The sequence below is a fragment of the Phocoena sinus genome, chromosome 7 (genome assembly GCF_008692025.1).
Source record: "Phocoena sinus isolate mPhoSin1 chromosome 7, mPhoSin1.pri, whole genome shotgun sequence".
NCBI classification, from domain to species: Eukaryota; Metazoa; Chordata; class Mammalia; order Artiodactyla; family Phocoenidae; genus Phocoena; species Phocoena sinus.
Genome location: NC_045769.1, coordinates 68,437,283 through 68,452,014, shown reverse-complemented (window position 1 = coordinate 68,452,014; position 14,732 = coordinate 68,437,283). Strand labels below are relative to the sequence as shown.

General features: G+C 37.7%; 1 non-coding gene across 1 annotated transcript; it reads left to right on the top strand.

The window, feature by feature from the left end:
* The first annotated feature begins 12,891 nt into the window (after positions 1-12,891).
* On the top strand, positions 12,892-13,020 carry LOC116757211. The gene has a single exon (XR_004350864.1). It is a non-coding gene; the product is annotated as a small nucleolar RNA SNORA25 (small nucleolar RNA).
* The last annotated feature ends 1,712 nt before the right edge of the window (positions 13,021-14,732 follow it).

Genomic DNA, 14,732 nt, shown 5'->3' with positions numbered 1-14,732 from the left:
TAGTCTGAAGTCAGGGAGCCTGATTCTTCCAGCTCTGTTTTTCTTTCTCAAGATTGCTTTAGCTATTTGGGGTCTTTTGTGTTTCCATACAAATTGTGAAATTTTTTGTTCTAGTTCTGTGAAAAATGCCAGTGGTAGTTTGATAGGGATTGCATTGAATCTGTAGATTGCTTTGGGTAGTATAGTCATTTTCATAATGTTAATTCTTCCAATCCAAGAACATGGTATATCTCTCCATCTATTTGTACCATCTTTAATTTCTTTCATCAGTGTCTTATAGTTTTCTGCAAGCTACTACTTTTACATATAATACTTTTAATGTATGGAATTTATCAGCTACATATTTTATATTCTTGAAAATGCATATACTTTACCAAGATACTCACTCAGAAGGGCATTTGGGGAACTTCTCAATAATTTTTAATAGAATCATTTTGTTCCTTCTGGGAAAATGTCTTTTTTCAATTTAAGAAAGACTCTTGCTACCGCTAAACTTGACCGACATATAATAGCCTGTATCAAACAAATAAAAAACATATTCAAGCCACCAATGAATCCCAGGTAACATCATCCTAGTGGTATTTTTTTTTATTAACACTATACTTACACATTTATCACGTTAATTGTCATTATCTTTTCCGTATGTATATACTCTTATTAAACTACAAAGTATTTAAAGACTTGAACCATATTTCATTTAGAGCCTAATTCACGTAGCAAATTTACAATCAGTATTTGTGGTAGAAGAAAATGGAAAGGGAGGAAGAAAGGGGAAAAGGAAAGATGGACAGGCTTGAATAAGAAAGCTAAATAATAAGAAAACCCAAAAGAAAAGGAATGGTTTAAAATATCTAACAATATTAAGTTAAACAGCCTTTGCTATCAGTCAGGGAAAAGCATTAATCTCTAAGTCATACAGATAAAATATGGTTGCTGGCCTTACTATTTATCTATTATTTCAATATGATTTTTTTATTATGTAAGCTTATTTTATTATAATTCTTCAAGGACACATTTTGTGGAGTTGAGTTTATGCCTTTTTTTTTTCATATAAAGAGAACACATTCCACCCATTGCTGCCTAGTTTCTGAACCACGTTGTCATAACTAAGCTTCCCTCTGGGAGAGTCACACAAGAACACTCAAAGGTATTCTTATGAACCATCAACAAATGGTCCCCTTAGGAACCGCTGGACAACAGCAGCAGCCAACAGCACACTTGGGCTCAGAGTCCTTGCTACCTAGGAAGACTCTACTAGCAAGAGTTTCAGACTGACCTCAAGTCTGAGGGAAAGTTGCAAACATGGTCAGTTTCTGAGAGCAGAGGCTACAGCACTCACCCCAAGAACAATCTTCACATGTATACAGTAAGGAAAGGATTATTTTTGGTAGCTTAAGTGAATACGGTCTTTCTTGTGCATTCATTTTTGAACTACAAAGAATGTCAGGGGCTTCCCTGGTGGCGCAGTGGTTGAGAGTCCACCTGCCGATGCAGGGGACATGGGTTCGTGCCCCGGTCCGGGAGGATCCCACATGCCGCGGAGCGGCTGGGCCCGTGGGCCATGGCCACTGAGCCTGCGCGTCCGGAGCCTGTGCTCCGTAATGGGAGAGGCCACAGCAGTGAGAGGCCTGCATACAGCCAAAAAAAAAAAAAAATGTCAGGGTGTCCCTAAAGTACTACTGGAATTTTTAAACTCAAATATCATTGTCAGAAATTGAAATTCTATGTGCTGCTCTTTTCTGGTAACAAGCAATGCATTTCCTTCTCACAACTAATATGGATTTCAATTCTACCAACCATAAGACAAGGTTACATTAATGGTCGAGAGCAATCACCTTTCATTTGGCATAGGGTCTGAATACAGTCCCTAAAATTGCACGATGTATCTGTCTTGAGCTTTAAAAGTTAATAAAAATAAATTCCAGTGTCCTATTAATTAGTCAATCTATTATTACACTAAAAAGTGAAGATGCTACAAAAATTTTTTAAATGTTAAGGAGTTGGAAAACAATTTTGGAATAATCTTACTAAAACTCAGGTAAGGGAAAAAAGGATATATAACACACTTAATGCTGTAAGAGAAGAGTGGAGTCGAATTTAATTGCACGTCTGAGAAGAGAACAAGGAACATATTTAATTTCTTTTCAGTCTGCTCAGTTATAGTAATTTTTAGACAGATTGGATAATCTGTAAAATGGAATAATTTATTAAATTCTACTATTTATGTAGGTCAATTTTATGTGACGTTGAGAACTGAGCATCTTTTCTTTTTCAGTATCAGGGCCTAATGCCATGTAGACACTATATATCTTGTTGAATTTGTTGAGTTTATTTGAACTGAATGGGGTTTTGCATAGATTTCATCTAGTTCACCGATGATGATGATGTAGGCTAAAACTAATGAACAATATTTTGAGAATTTGTTTGTGAAGAGAGAGAGAAATTGAGAGGAAATAATTAGCTGGATAAGTTTTAAGGTTAACTGAGAGAACCTCACTAAAAGATTTCATAAAGGCTTACTCAGTATTGACATATACATGTAGTTCCCCTCTCAGCTGGAATGACTCCAAAAGGGCTGTCATGGTCGGTTGAGTAAATCATACATGCTTTAAAAACAATTATAAATCTGTATTCACCTGATGGACTTTGTATTCATTCCAGTCAATTGGGCATATAATACTCATTTAAAAAATAAGTACATATAATGCATTAAAAACTGCTTAAACGCCCATTTAACCAGAGGGGCCAAAACAGCTCTAAAATGGAGCATATGATTAACACTAATGGAAGTTATGCATATGTAATGTAAAGGAGAACCCCAAACCCTTTTAAAAAGGCCCTTGGCAAGAGAATGACAGCTGGGAAACACTAAGATTTAAGGCTTTTGAAAGCTGGCTCTGCCCACAAAGCAGGCAATGACTCCCAGGGTGGTGAATCGTGGGGTCTAACACACTGATATTTAAGTTAAAATAATGCTAAAGGGAATGGTAGGTTGCCTGATGATAAGTAATGTAGCACTATAACTGGGCTGCATCTCTCTACTTAAACAGCTATTCACTAAACAGCTATTCACTGATGATGGCTCATCCCAATCTCACTTAAAGGCCCAGGACTGCTTCTTTATAATGTCAAACACAAGAAAGAGCGATATTTTAAATCGTTAATGAGCATAATGTGGAAACAATCTCATAATATTTTGATTCACAATGTTTTCTTTCTGTAAAGAATGTCAGACATATGCAACAGTTGGCAGAAAACCAGAAATGATTCTGGCTTATTTCTTGTCTGGTTGGGCTTTTAAGAGAGTATTTACCAATTAGCCAGATAGATGGTGAGATTTGGGAAGCAATTAAAGTTTGTCTGTGGTCCAAACTGCTTCCCTATTAGCCCGAAAAGAAAGTTTTAAAATGATCCACAGAGGTGCTTTGTAGCTGGGGAGTTAAGATGAGGGAAACTCCCTGCTGAAATACGAACAATACCTGGACATAATATGCATTAATCCATGAGCATTCCCCAGGCCATAAATTAACTTCATAGATAAGTTACCCATGACCTAGAGAAAATGAGTGGTTCTGTACATCAATGGGATACAGGAGGGAGCAGTCTGATGGGAGAAAACATATAAGGTATGTTTAGCGTACTTAGAGGGCAATAAGACAAGAGAGAAGGCTATGAGTAATCAGTGAAAGCACGGATCTGTCTGAAGGAGTCCTGAAAACAGACTCAGTGTTCTCATCTGTTACTTTGTTGATCACTTTCAAAGTAATATCATATTAGTAACTACTAGAATTCTACTCCAGTCTCAGCCTCTTTTCCATTTCCAGTAGTTTGAATGTTGCTAGAATGTGTGTATCTTGAGTGCAGGGATGTTTATGTGTATAGTATCCAGGTATTATTACTACTACCAAGAAGAGTGCCAAAAGTGAGGAAGGCACTCAGTGAATATCTGTTGAATGAATAAGTAAAAACAGTAATGCCTGCAGAGGCACAAAATCAGAAATTAAGTTCAGAGTCAAATGATGAGTTGGCTTCCTATTTAGTCTTCCAAGGTATAATGAAGATAATTTCAGCTATGAATAGACATTTTGACTAGATTAAAGCTTTGAGACAGATAAAAGGACATACAGAATAGAAGATGCACTAAAAAACTAGCAGCAAGAGGAGAAGGGAGAAGACAAAACCAAAACAACCCTGGGGATGTTTTGGAGGGCTATTAACAGGAGAACACAAAAATGAAAATAAATAACACAAAAGTCCTTTGGAGACTCTTGAATCTCGTTCTAGTCCCCGAAAGGCTGGCATGTTATGTTTACTGTTCTTTATTCCCATGAGACAAATGCTGCCTTCCTTACTGTCAGGAATAGTCTCACAGTAAATCCCTATAACCTGAGCCTGGCAAACTTAAGGTCCCAATCCTCTGGGAGTCACAAAATACTGGGCCTCATGCAAGAGGGCACAAAGGTTTCCTTCCAAACTCTGTGCCCACTTTATCACCTAAATACAGTGCAGCCCTGAAGAGTCTCACCCCTGCTGCCTCTCTCTCTAGTTGCTGAAACCCAGTTCCAGGGATGTGAGTTGCCAGCAGGATGGAAAAGTGACTACATTTTGTTTCCCATCCTCCTCTATCCTTCCTACATAATGCACCAAATATCATCTCTACCAGTGAGAAGATAAATCTCCCAAATGAAAGGAAACAAAAAAAAACTACAGAAGTATATCGGAAAGGGAAGTACAAAAATCTAAAATAAGAATAGCCTGTCAAGATGCCATGATACTATACATAGAGAATCCTAAAGATGCCACCAGGAAACTACTAGAGCTACTCAAGGAATTTAGTAAGGTCGCAGGATACAAAATTATTACATAGAAATCTCTTGCATTCCTATACACTAACAATGAAAGATCAGAAAGAGAAATTAAGGAAATAATCCCACTTACCATTGGAACAAAAAGAATAAAATACTTAGGAATAAATCTACCTAAGGAGGCAAAAGACCTGTACTCAGAAAACTATAAGATACTGATGAAAGAAATCAAAGATGACACACACAGATGGAGAGATATACCACATGCTTGGATTAGAAGAATCAATATTGTAAAAATGACTATACTACCCAAAGCAATTTACAGATTCAGTGCAATCCCTATCAAACTACCAATGGCATTTTTCACAGAACTAGAATAAAAAATTTTACCATTTGTATAGAAACAAAAACTCGAATAGAAAAAGCAATCTTGAGGGAAAAAAAAACAACACGGAGCTGGAGGAATCAGGCTTCCTGACTTCAGACTATACTACAGTGCTACAGTAATCAAGACAGCATGGTACCGGCACAAAAACAGAAATATATACCAATGGAACAGGACAGAAAGCCCAGAAATAAACCCACGCACATATGGTCACCTAATCTATTTATAAAGGAGGGCAGAATATACAATGGAGCAAAGACAGCCTCTTCAATAAGTGGTGCTGGGAAAACTGGACAGCTACATGTAAAAGAATGAAATTAGAACATTCCCTAACACCATACACAAAAATAAACTCAAAATGGATTAAAGACCTAAGTGTAAGGCCAGACACTATAAAACTCTTAAAGGAAAACACAGGCAGAACACTCTATGACATAAATTGCAGCAAGATCTTATTTGACCCACCTCCTACAGTAATGAGAATAAAAAAAATAAACAAATGGGACCTAATGAAACTTAAAAGCTTTTGCACAGCAAAGGAAACCATAAACAAGATGAAAAGACAACCTTCAGAATGGGAGAAAATATTTGCAAACGAAGCAACTGATAAAGGATTAATCTCCAAAATCTGCAAACAGCTCAGGTAGCTCAATATCAAAAAAACAAGCAACCCAATCAAAAAATGGACAGAGAGACCTAAATAGACATTTCTCCAAAGAAGACATACAGATGGCCAACAAACACATGAAAAAATGCTCAACATCACTAATTATTAGAGAAATGCAAATCGAAACTACAATGAGATATCATCTCACACCAGTCAGAATGGCCATCATCAAAAAATCTACAAACAATAAACACTGGAGAGGGTGTGGAGAAAAGGGAACCCTCTTGCACTGCTGGTGGGAATGTAAATTGATACAGCCACTATGGAGTACAGTATGGAAGTTCCTTAAAAAACTAAAAATAGAATTACCATGTGACCCAGAAATCACACTGCTGGGCATCTACCCAGAGAAAACCATAATTCAAAAAGACACATGCCCCCCAGTGTTCACTGCAGCACTATCTACGATAGCCAGGACATGGAAACAAACTAAATGTCCATCAACAGAAGAATGGATAAAGAAGATGTGCTACGCATATACAATGGAATATTACTCAGCCATAAAAAGGAACAAAACTGGGTCATTTGTAGAGACGTGGATGTACCTAGAGGCTGTCATACAGAGCGAAGTAAGTCAGAAAGAGAAAAACAAATATCATATATTAACACATATATGTGGAATCTGAAAAAATTGGTATAGACAATCTTATTTACAAAGCAGAAATAGAGACAAAGACGTAGAGAACAAACATATGGATAAAAAGGGGGAAAGGGCAGGCTGGGATGAATTGGGAGATTGGGATTGACATATATAGAGTACTGATACTATGTATAAAATAGATAACTAATGAAAACCTAATGTATAGCACAAGGAACTCTACTCAGTGCTCTGTGGTGACCTAAATGGGAAGGAAATCCAAAAAAAGAGGGGATACATGTATACAACAGCTGATTCACTTTGCTGTACAGTAGAAACTAACACAACACTGTAAAGGAACTATACTCCAATAAATTTTTTTTTAAAAAAGAATAGCCTGCCAAAATGTCTTATTATTCAATCCTCACCATCTCTCTACGAAGTTTTCCCCATCCTTGATATGTGGAAACTGAGGTTAACTTGAGAGAATAAGTAACTTGCTGAATAATGTATTGGGTATCTGTAATGCATTAGCACTAGAACCCCAGGGCTCAACCAGAAGACATGGCCCTTTCCTTCATGGAACATACTGAGTAAAGGAGATAAAAAAGTAAATATGAAATTAAATACAGTGTGATGATTGCTACAGGAGCGCCTAAGAAAGCTTCTAACTCAGACCTGAGGAATTAGAGAAAGTGTTAGATTCACTGAAATCTAAAAGGTGAATTGGATTCAGCAAAGTAGAGGCAGTGAAGACAGACCATGTAGAAGATACATTCAAAAGACCAGAGATAAAATGAACAAAACTGCAAAGTTGTGAAATTTCAAAAAATGATGCTAAAGAAATCCAGCTCATGTAGCACCTTGTTGGTCATGGAAAGGAATTCAGACCTTATCATGAGACAATGGAAAACCACTGAGGGGGTTAACAAGGATGAAATATGATCAGGTTTGTATTTCTGAAATATTTCTCTTACTGCAATATGAAACAAATGGATTAGGAAAAGAAGAAAGAAAAAGTATTTAGGTTGAATTGTGGATATATGAATATTTTGTCTAACAAAAATGACCATTTCATATGGTTCAGCCTACTAGTTAGGCAGCTGTTGCTTGCACTAAAGGAATGATAGGGAGAATAGAAATATATAGATGCTTTCCATATCTTCTGTAGCTATTTTTGAGAAGACACAGATAGCACTTAAAGATTGATTGGATATGGCAAAGAGAGAGAAAAGGAGGCATCAAGAGGGACCCTCCCCCAAAATTCCCAAATACAGCACCTGGGTAGATAGTGATAGCACCCATCTATGTAGGAAAACGAGTGAAAGAAACAGGAAGAAAGAGACAAAGAAATGGACTGACTGAAGGAGGTTACTTATTTCCAGAACTCACTATCCAAGAGTACAGGAAATGGCTTAAAATCAAAATTCTAATTAAAAAAAAATGGATGATATTGTGAATAGATCAACTCTTTATATTTAAAAAATAAAATCCTTAAGCTAAATTGCCAATCCCTAACTTTCTGTAAAATAGATATTGCTCTCAACCCATTTAAAAATAAAAAGGCTCTCATTTTTGCATAGATTCATAATCTGACCTTCTCCAGATTGCCAAAGCCTAAGAAATAGCTTCAAGACTAGAGATTAACCTTTATAGGGTGCACTTGACATGAATTTTTAAGAGATATAGTGTCTTCAAATAAATGATCGCAACACAAATTTAAGATTCAATCAGAATTAATGGTGGTATTAGAAATGATAACTTCAATTATAAGCATAATGCATTTTCATTTCGGAGATTAATTTATGTAGAGTAGGTACTTGGAGTTTGCCCTGGTACAGCCATACTTCAAACCTGCTTGTGACCAAGAAAAGGCATTTGTGCTAGTTTGATCTTAGATAATAGCAAATGTTTAAAAAAATTAATATTATGTAACTCACTTTCCAGAAAGTTATTTTTTCCATTCATCTAAGAAAAGAGGTGTGGGTTGAAATTAAAACATTGATGATGTGAATTTAATCAAGGAAATCTACAATATTGTCCTCGTGTGAATTTTATATTCAACCTATGATTTCAAAAGAAGTAACTATAGGGCTTCCTTGGTGGCTCAGTGGTTGAGAGTCCACCTGCTGATGCAGGGGACACGGGTTCGTGCCCCGGTCCAGGAAGATCCCACATGCCGCAGAGTGGCTGGGCCCGTGGGCCATGGCCACTGAGCCTGTGCGTCTGGAGCCTGTGCTCCGCAACGGGAGAGGCCACAACAGTGAGAGGCCCACGTACCGCAGAAAAAAAAAAAAAAAAAAAGAAGTAACTATAAAATATTCTGCTGCATAAGAATAAAATAAGCAATTTATCTCAGTATTATTTTTCATCACTTCACTTTTTGAAAGAAAAAGGCAGTTCTTCAAAGAGATACATGACTAAAACTATGAAGTAATTTTTAAACATGTTGACAGCTATTTTTAAAATGAGGATCAGGAAAGTTCTCCTGAAAATGAAAATAGAAGTTTCTATAACATCAAAATTATCTAAATGGAAAATTCCAAAGAAGAATTTTTTTCTCTACCTAATTCAGAAAAAAAACTATTTTTAAAAGAAATTTTCCTGGGGACACTGACAAAGTAGAGTATAAAGGTATACATTTCTTAAAGTATATGGATATTGAATCCATATTTAGTACCTATAAAATACATTGGATTGATGTGATTAAAAATTTTTGTTAAACTGTAAAGCCCTGAAGTGTTAATAAGTATAGGTAACATTTACTAACACCATTCTATATGCCACACAAAATATATGTTTTAGGTACTTTAAGTACAATTATTAGTCCCGTTTTACAGATGAACAAACAAAGCGTGGAGTTAAGGTTACTCATCTGAGTTCTCCAGGCTAAGGAGTGGCAAAGTCAGCCCTTGATCTCCAATCTGTGTGCCCCTCAAACATGAGCTTAACTCCAGCATGCTCTATACTGCCTATCAAGGTGACCTGATATCCTCATATTTACTTTAGATCAGTGTACCTTTTCATTGGCAATATTTAACTAATGGGGGAGTTGGCACTAAGAGGTGAAAACTGGGGGCTTTGAGTGGGAATATCCACTTATCCATTTGGGCTGATCACTGAGTTTTTACCAAGTAAGTCATTTATCTATGTAGTTTTTCCATCTGCAAAATGAGAATTAGATTAGGTTATACTAGTGCACCATTTAAAGCGGTACTTCTGATACTGTTATTAGTTATTATATAAATTCATCATATAATAAATGAGGGGCCCTTCATAAAAACTCACTTTAAAGTATTTCAATATAATATTCATTAATTCATCCAACATAATACTTGTTATACATTCAAAACACCTTGGTGGGTACTTCGAGGAAACAAAAATGTCAAAGACATTCTATGCTTTTCATGATATATCAATCTACTTGGAAAGATACAAAACACATGTAACAAGCACACAATTACTAAGCAATATACAGACCAGTGCAAAATAATATAGTAAAAGAAATTCACCTAAATAATGAGGAGATATGGAATAAAAGCATAATCAGTGTGCACAGGTACAGCTAGAAAAGAGAGGTAAAGGATGGGTTTTGACCCATAATATCAAGGAAGTGATGAAGATGGACATCCAAAGGGAAAAGGTAGGAAAGCATGAGAATGTATATTTGGGGCTAATAAAGTTGTAGAAGAAATAAGAGCTGGGAAGTTGAGGTAGGGCAATTGACAGCATCAAAGATCACACAACACAGATTAAATGAGAAAAAAAAAAACCTTGTTTTGACTTGCTTCTTCAAATTGCTTTTGCAATCTGGAAGACAAAAATCCTAATTCTAATATACTGTTGGCCCAAAGGGTTTGCCTAAAGAATCTATTAAATCAGTGTTCCATAAGTTAGCCCATGAGTTTCACTCTAAACAAATTGAGAGAACCAAACCCAAACATTTCCAATGCAAGTTGAAACGTGGTTCTTCTTAGCCCAAAGTTTTCGTTTAGAAAAATACATATTTATATACTTTAGATTTTCTTCCACCTTGCTTTAATGTTGTCTTAATGACAACTGTGTCTTTTGTTTTACTTTAATCTCACTTGTGTAACTTTTAATGCTTTCTGCAAAGTTGAGTTTAATCTGGAGTTAAAGAAATAAAACCTTGATGACTCTTAAAGAGTTTAAGATTAATGCAGGAAGAAATTACCTTGGTTAGTCATGCCTATTCTAATTAACGGCCTGAAGTTTGCTTTTGCTGCAGAAGTGGTAGGAGTTTGATGTGAAGCCAAGACTTAGTGAATCATGCTGTATGGCTTGTTTTTAATCACTAAATTCAAGAAGCTAAAACTGCATTTTGAATGATTGTATGATTGTACATGCTATCAAACAGTAACCAAACAAGATGGGACATTTATGTGCATGACAAACAGAAATAAGTGTCTTCCTTCCTCTTTAGATTATATCAATAAACAAGTGAATATTCTGTAGCTCGAAAGCAATATAAACACATTTTTAATGGAAGCTCACATATAACTGTCATGAATGCCTTTCCAAATAAGAATATTGTGGGCAGCTACTCAATGTCAAGACACGTATTACATTGGAAATTTGTAATTGTTCTCCCAGAATATGCTATGAACACTGCAGTGTTTAATCAATTAATCATGCAGCTACTGTTCTGCAAACTGTCTATCAGGTAAGCTGTGACTATATTTGCATAGAGTACATGAATATGAACACAGAAAAAAAGCTTTTTTTTTTTTTTTTTTTAACCTGCTTTCCCTTGTTCAAAGTAAAAGACAACAGGGTCAGTTGAAACTCTGGACTAAGAATATTCACACATGGCCTGAGAGTGAATGTTTCCCCTAATAACTGGCATTATTTGATATTTGATAAAAATACTGCTCACATTTTTATTAATGGGTAAAAATAATACCTAATATCTACTGGAAGATAATTACATGTCAGATACCATGGCAAGTCCTTTGCATAGAACCTCATTATTCTCAATAGTACACTATTGCAGTGTTTCTCAACTGGGACCATTCTGACCCCACGGGACATTTTGCAATGTCCGGAATCGTTTTTGGTTGTCAGAATACATAGCAGAGGGGTTGTGCCATTGGCATATAAGGGGCAGAGGCCAGGGTTGCTAACTAAACATCCTTCACTGCACGTGACACCTTGTGCAACAAAGAATTATCCAGTCTAACATGCCAATAGTGCAGAGGTTGAAAAACCTTCCCCTACTTTTATCTTCATTTAACAGGTGAGAAAAATTAGTCTTAAAGAGGTTAAATAAACTGCTCAAGGTAACAGAACTAATAAGTGGTTGAGGTAGGACTCAAACTCTACATTGACTCCAAAGCCCACACCCTCTCCACTTCAGGTTCTAGCTGCATTGCACCTCACTGAAAAATCATTTACCTCATTGTACACAATCTTGTAATGCAGCAAACCTACTGCTTTGAATCAGATGTCCTAGGATTTGGTGTAAGGAGGGATGCTCTCTACCTGTTTGGTCTTCAGGAGTCATTCCAATTCTCATCAGTAATCTGGGAGCCTAGAGCTAGAGCTTCCTTAAACGTTTCTCCTAACTTTTTATGATTCTAGCCCCAAGCCTTCTAGCAAGGTTACCTGATTGCCTCTGCATCCCTCCACTGGGTGTTAGAGTAGACCTCCCTTAGGCTTTGACCTTATTCTGTTCTCTGCTTCGCAGCAAGCAGTAGAGGATTCCCTGGAGTGGCCCCCTGCTGACTTTGCCACCTTCTCCATGGAATAGAATTCTGCCTTCAGTGATGCCATGGATGACTTTTTCCACCTCTAGAGAACAACCCAAATACCACTGGGGATGTAAGGGGTATTTGGCACTGCCCTTTCCCTCCAACTATCTATGGAGTATCAGATATTCCTTAGGGAGCCCACTAAGAGTTGACTCTCTCCCACTTTGAAGAAGTAAAGACTCCTAGGGGAGGGAATCCACAGCCTGACCTCCAAACCAAATAGCCGAGAACCCAATGTAAGTTGCTCAGCTACCTGCATGCACCCCAGGGACCAATCTAAAGCAACCCAAACAAAGTTAGCAGACAGCATGAGGCTAAATTCTCCATGCTCTGGGTCACCTTATTTTTATACCCATTACAGAAGTAACACACATGCTCCCAAAATAGCAGCTTCACTAACCCACAGCATAAGGAGCTGTGATTTGTTTCTAGATATAGATTTAAAATAAAAGAAACAATACTTCCTATTATGTGCTCTTTTGAAGGATAAGATTTGTTTCCACAGAAAATGGGATATGGAAGAACACACAAAAATGCACTAAGATATCAAGCAGAACTTAGCCCACTAATGTGGATTTCATTTCACAGTATTTACAGATGTCATTGCCAGAAGTATTACTGGTTCTTGAAACCTGTCTATGTCATACAGTGGTGATGGGTTTTTCTGCCCCAGTTAAAAAATATACAGGCCATTTCAAAGAGGGCACATGGAGCTATGAAACCAGAAGCTCTTAACTCTACAACCAAAGCTTGAAATTCTTCACAGGATGCTACAGTCACTCAAAAGGGCTAAGTTTTTATGAGGAGATATAAGATGCAGCCACTCATAATCATGACAGTTCACTCATAATAATCCATGATTGGTGATCTGGGAAAGTAAATAAATGTCTCAAAGTTTTAAAAATATATCATTCTCACACCCAGCTGCACACAGTAACAGTAGATAGGTAGAACATGGAATAGTCATCATAACTAGATAACTGGAATTTACATTAGAACCTGAATTTCAACAGATAGTTTCTTCTTATCCTCCTAAGTCACCTCTTAGATGCACTAACAAAGACCAAAATTATCCAATGTGGATCATATATCCTTGTTGGAGGAGGTCATAAAGAGGACATGACCACAGGGTGACCCAAAAACTGGTCTCCAGCAACTGAAGCAACAGCTCCTTACTCCCTCCCTTATCCTTGGAATGTACATTCTGCCCACCGTTCCTACACTCAGAGCCACTTCAAGGATGCAGCCTTGGGAAAATAAGATGTTACTGAGACCATCTACCTGACTGAACCCCATTAAGGCCTCTCTATAAACTCTTAGGACTCTGGCAGGTGGGTGCAGAGACCTACTCATCTTGCAGCCACTCAAGACAAAACTCATATGTAAGTTCCCTTGCTTATTGAAACTACCACCTACCAATCTGGAGCGGTCAACCTTTTTCTTCAACGTACTGGGATCAGTTTTCAGTTTTACCCAGGGAACTCCCTACATTGAGAATCAACATTCCCTTGTCTCCACCAAAACAGCTTCTCTCTGGCAATGGCTCTAATGATGAGTAAAGTCCAAGTAGTAGAATGAGAGGGAAATAGGAACCCTCCAATATCCAGAAATTTAAAGTTTTCTGTGAACAAGTACAAAGGAACTACAGCTTAAGTATCAGTGTCGTGAAATCCCCGTTACCCACCCCAGCCCTACCTAGCTTGGAAGAGTTTCTGCTTTAATCCTTCCGAGGGAAGGATGAGACTGCTCCCTGGAAAGGCCAGTGCAGTTCAGAAACACGGGCACATTTCCCACCAGAAAAACAATCAAGATGACAAGAACCTCATCTCTGGCCTTGGTGCTTATGGTACTCAGGGCAGTCAAGTTCCCTCAACCCCACAGACCATGTGGTCGGAGTGGTGCCCAGTGTAGTGCCACTGGTTAGATTTAAAGTGGCCTCTTCCCATTGTCTGAAAGCTAATCAAATGCTTTAGAAATAAAGCACAGTATCTTTCTACTCTTTGAGCTTCAGATACAGCAAAAATGGAATCAACTGCTTCTAGTGGAGCCCTAGGGCTAATCTGATTCTAAATAATTCACTGTTTTCTGGTCATCTCGTTATTGTGCTCCCACCCTTATCCAGTCTCCTACCTGAAAACATTCACACACACACACACACACACACACACACACACACACACACACACACTCCTTTTCTTTTGCTCCATGTATTTCCAAATATTTAAGCGGGATGTGAGCTGGCTAAACCAGGCTTGAGCAGGACAGCTGGAGCTGTCACGGAGCTATCTCCCCTTGACATATAAGTCGGCCAAATTGCCATAGTCAAGTAGCAATCATTTGTCTTTTCCCTCATCTCCTCAGAGCAGAATCTGATGCTCAGGGTGGTTTTAGAATATGGACAGCGGTCTCCACAGTCAGGAAAAGACATCTGATGCCTTCCCCTCCCCTCCCCCAAACCATGTTCAGCAGTTGTGACTCCTCTAAGGCTTGCATGTGGGTCTCCAGAGGTGAAAGGAGCATGGATTAG